The sequence below is a fragment of the Oncorhynchus mykiss genome, chromosome 4 (genome assembly GCF_057628025.1).
Source record: "Oncorhynchus mykiss isolate SJ-2025 chromosome 4, ASM5762802v1, whole genome shotgun sequence".
Taxonomy (NCBI): domain Eukaryota; kingdom Metazoa; phylum Chordata; class Actinopteri; order Salmoniformes; family Salmonidae; genus Oncorhynchus; species Oncorhynchus mykiss.
Genome location: NC_143025.1, coordinates 5,087,519 through 5,093,047, shown reverse-complemented (window position 1 = coordinate 5,093,047; position 5,529 = coordinate 5,087,519). Strand labels below are relative to the sequence as shown.

Below are 5,529 nucleotides of genomic sequence, written 5' to 3'. Positions count from 1 at the left end.
TGAGGACCCAAAAGCGAATTAACAAAACAGAGTTTCTTTAATGACGAAACACACGTAGGCTCAGATGGACAGGCAGATTCCGACAGGACAGGACAAGGTTAGATGAACAGGCAGATTCCGACAGGACAGGACAAGGTTGCAGCAAACACGACGATAGTCTGGTTCAGGCATGAGAAACACAAACGAGAATCCGACAAAGACAGAAGCAGGAACAGAGAGAGATATAGAGACCTAATCAGAGGGAAAAAGGGAACAGGTGGGAAAAGGGGTGAACGAGGTAGTTAGAGAAGACAAGGAACAGCTGGGGGAAGGAGGGTAAGAAAAGGCAACCCAATACGACCAGCAGAGGGAGACAGGGTAAAGAGAAAAAGAACAGGAACAGGACACAACATGACAATACATGACAGTGCCTTTGACCACTGTGATACAGCCTGGATTCAAACCAGGGACTGTAGTGACACTGAGATGCAGTGTCTTAGACCCCAGCGCCACTCAGGAGCAGTGATCTAAGGCTGAGCCGTTGAGCATTGGAAAACCTCCCTGGTCTTTGTGGTCGAATCTGTGTTAGAATTCCACTGAGGGACCTTGCAGATACACTATATATACAACAGTATGTGGACACCCCTTACAGATACACTATATATACAGCAGTATGTGGACACCCCTTACAGATACACTATATATACAGCAGTATGTGGACACCCCTTACAGATACACTATATATACAGCAGTATGTGGACACCCCTTACAGATACACTATATATACAGCAGTATGTGGACACCCCTTACAGATACACTATATATACAGCAGTATGTGGACACCCCTTACAGATACACTATATATACACAGCAGTATGTGGACACCCCTTACAGATACACTATATATACAACAGTATGTGGACAACCCTTACAGATACACTATATATACAACAGTATGTGGACACCCCTTACAGATACACTATATATACAACAGTATGTGGACACCCCTTACAGATACACTATATATACAGCAGTATGTGGACACCCCTTACAGATACACTATATATACAGCAGTATGTGGACACCCCTTACAGATACACTATATATACAGCAGTATGTGGACACCCCTTACAGATACACTATATATACAGCAGTATGTGGACACCCCTTACAGATACACTATATATACACAGCAGTATGTGGACACCCCTTACAGATACACTATATATACAACAGTATGTGGACAACCCTTACAGATACACTATATATACAACAGTATGTGGACACCCCTTACAGATACACTATATATACAACAGTATGTAGACACCCCTTACAGATACACTATATATACAGCAGTATGTGGACACCCCTTACAGATACACTATATATACAGCAGTATGTGGACACCCCTTACAGATACACTATATATACAGCAGTATGTGGACACCCCTTACAGATACACTATATATACAGCAGTATGTGGACACCCCTTACAGATACACTATATATACAGCAGTATGTGGACACCCCTTACAGATACACTATATAATGATAATGGTAGTTGAACAGTTGTGTGTGTACTGCCTGGAATAATGAGCCTGTACACCCAGTAGAACCAGGAATGAAGAATGGTAGTGTAAACTGTAACTGTGCTGTAAAGCTATGAGCCAACTGGCTCTGATGCTCTGTACACCCAGTAGGACCAGGAATGAGGAATGGTAGTGTAAACTGTAACTGTGCTGTAAAGCTATGAGCCAACTGGCTCTGATGCCCTGTACACCCAGTAGGACCAGGAATGAAGAACGGTAGTGTAAACTGTAACTGTGCTATGAGCCAACTGGCTCTGATGCCCTGTTTCCTAGGTTGAAGAATGTATGGTTTTCTAGCCTTTAACTCACTGGCTATCAGACTGGGGTTTTTAGTGTGTAAATAAAGAACTTCATGTAGAAGCTAAGACAAGACAGGAAGCAAAGAAACCATCGTCCAATCAGAGAGACAGGAGGCAAAGAAACCATCGTCCAATCAGAGAGACAGGAGGCAAAGAAACCATCGTCCAATCAGAGAGACCGGAGGCAAAGAAACCATCGTCCAATCAGAGAGACAGGAGGCAAAGAAACCATCGTCCAATCAGAGAGACAGGAGGCAAAGAAACCATCGTCCAATCAGAGAAACAGGAGGCAAAGAAACCATCGTCCAATCAGAGAGACCGGAGGCAAAGAAACCATCGTCCAATCAGAGAGACAGGAGGCAAAGAAACCATCGTCCAATCAGAGAGACAGGAGGCTAAGACAAGATTGTCCAATCAGAGAGACAGGAGGCAAAGAAACCATCGTCCATTCAGAGAGACAGGAGGCAAAGAAACCATCGTCCAATCAGAGAGACAGGAGGCAAAGAAACCATTGTCCAATCAGAGAGACAGGAGGCAAAGAAACCATAGTCCAATCAGAGAGACAGGAGGCAACGAAACCATCGTCCAATCAGAGAGACAGGAGGCAAAGAAACCATCGTCCAATCACAGAGACAGGAGGCAAAGAAACCATCGTCCAATCAGAGAGACAGGAGGCAAAGAAACCATCGTCCAATCAGAGAGACAGGAGGCAAAGAAACCATCGTCCAATCAGAGAGACAGGAGGCAAAGAAACCATCGTCCAATCAGAGAGACAGGAGGCAAAGAAACCATCGTCCAATCAGAGAGACAGGAGGCAAAGAAACCATCGTCCAATCAGAGAGACAGGAAGCAAAGAAACCATCGTCCAATCAGAGAGACAGGAGGCAAAGAAACCATCGTCCAATCAGAGAGACAGGAGGCAAAGAAACCATCGTCCAATCAGAGAGACAGGAGGCAAAGAAACCATCGTCCAATCAGAGAGACAGGAGGCAAAGAAACCATCGTCCAATCAGAGAGACAGGAGGCAAAGAAACCATCGTCCAATCAGAGTTATACGTTCACAAAAGAGAAAAGGTGAGAACAACTCAACCTGGAATCCTCGTCTGGGTCCCTCTGGGGACTCTATGGCTTCAGAATCTACTAGATGGTGAGTTATAAGACTAATTTATAGTTAGTGTTATTGTCTTTAGATATTTTAAATATTCTGTGTCTTGAATGCCACGTCTTGAGTAGATATCCACAGTTACATAATTAGTATCTTATATAATGTGATAGAAAACCACAACAGGTTCTGAGTGGAAGTTCAGTTTGAAAATCTTTATCGATATACAAATGTTCACATGCAATGGTCCTGAGTGTTACAACAGTTTTCTCTCTCAGACGTGTCTGGTGCCGAACATGGAGATCTTCCTACCCAGGGCCAATCCCTCAGTGATGCCAACCTGATGTTTGAGGTTGGAGTTACACATCTATTAGCCTGGTCCCAGATCAGTTTGGGATGTCCTACTGACAACGACCATCAAGGTCAGCAAGAAAACACAAACAGGTCTGGGACCAGGCTAAACTTTAATGGGCATGTTGTCAAACTCTTTGTTTTTCCCTTCTAACCCACATCAGATCACTCCTAATCTTCTTTCTTATACATATTATATTATCTACCCATATTTCACTGATCGTTAGTTTCTTTCCTCTCCGTACAGTTCTTGTTGGGTGGAGTAGAGATCGACAAAGACAACAACATCATCTTGCTGGACCTGGAGATGGCATCTATGAGGCAGGGACGGGCCTTCCTGGCTCGCATCAACGACAACATCCCCAAGACCCTCTCTTCCATGGAGCAGATGGTGAAGGACCTGGAGGACCAGAGAGGGGGCTCTCCCTCTGGCTGCACCCCGCTTTGAGAGCCTCATCCTGGGCATAGTCTACTCTGCCCACCAGGCCAAGCTCCAGGAGAGAGAGGAGGACCAGGAGAAATGGGGAGAGGTGCTGAAACGTTTAGCTAATGTTACAGTCAACGAGCTGCGTAGACCGGAAGACATCACAACATTTACTTAGATTTGAATACAGACTGTTCATTAGCCTGGTCCCAGATCTGTTTGTGCTGTACTACAAAATACCAGTTGGTTAGATCGGAGTTGGCAAGGCAGCACAAACTGACCTGGGACCAGGCTAACTATTCATCAGTTTAAGGGACCAGGCTAACTATTCATCAGTTTAAGGGACCAGGCTAACTATTCATCAGTTTAAGGGACCAGGCTAACTATTCATCAGTTTAAGGGACCAGGCTAACTATTCATCAGTTTAAGGTACCAGGCTAACTATTCATCAGTTTAAGGGACCAGGCTAACTCTTCATCAGTTTAAGGGACCAGGCTAACTATTCATCAGTTTAAGGGACCAGGCTAACTATTCATCAGTTTAAGGGACCAGGCTAACTATTCATCAGTTTAAGGGACCAGGCTAACTATTTGTCAGTTTAAGGTACCAGGCTAACTATTCATCAGTTTAAGGTACCAGGCTAACTATTCGTCAGTTTAAGGTACCAGGCTAACTATTCATCAGTTTAAGGTACCAGGCTAACTATTCATCAGTTTAAGGTACCAGGCTAACTATTCATCAGTTTAAGGTACCAGGCTAACTATTCATCAGTTTAAGGTACCAGGCTAACTATTCATCAGTTTAAGGTACCAGGCTAACTATTCATCAGTTTAAGGGACCAGGCTAACTATTCATCAGTTTAAGGGACCAGGCTAACTATTCATCAGTTTAAGGTACCAGGCTAACTATTCATCAGTTTAAGTTGAAGAATCAATACACAAATCAAGTTCAAGATAAAAATCTATTTTTTAATAAAGTATAAAAAGTTTATAAAACGTAACAATTTTTCACCAGAAACAGAGGTTTATAAAACATCTGAAACACAAGATATGTGTTGGCAGACATATTTGAAACATCTGTGGATGTTGTGTTGTGTGGAGTCAAAGTCACGATTGAAACATCTGTGGATGTTGTGTTGTGTGGAGTCAAAGTCACGATTGAAACATCTGTGGATGTTGTGTTGTGTGGAGTCAAAGTCACGATTGAAACATCTGTGGATGTTGTGTTGTGTGGAGTCAAAGCCACGATTGAAACATCTGTGGATGTTGTGTTGTGTGGAGTCAAAGTCACGATTGAAACATCTGTGGATGTTGTGTTGTGTGGAGTCAAAGCCACGATTGAAACATCTGTGGATGTTGTGTTGTGTGGAGTCAAAGTCACGATTGAAACATCTGTGGATGTTGTGTTGTGTGGAGTCAAAGCCACGATTGAAACATCTGTGGATGTTGTGTTGTGTGGAGTCAAAGCCACGATTGAAACATCTGTGGATGTTGTGTTGTGTGGAGTCAAAGCCACGATTGAAACATCTGTGGATGTTGTGTTGTGTGGAGTCAAAGCCACGATTGAAACATCTGTGGATGTTGTGTTGTGTGGAGTCAAAGCCACGATTGAAACATCTGTGGATGTTGTGTTGTGTGGAGTCAAAGCCACGATTGAAACATCTGTGGATGTTGTGTTGTGTGGAGTCAAAGTCACGATTGAAACATCTGTGGATGTTGTGTTGTGTGGAGTCAAAGCCACGATTGTTCCTGTTTATAACAAAGGGAATGGAACATTTTCAATAAA

General features: G+C 43.4%; 1 pseudogene; it reads left to right on the top strand.

Moving 5' to 3' along the window:
• The first annotated feature begins 1,728 nt into the window (after positions 1-1,728).
• On the top strand, positions 1,729-4,040 carry LOC149983675 (protein FAM180A-like; annotated as a pseudogene).
• Positions 4,041-5,529: the final 1,489 nt, after the last annotated feature.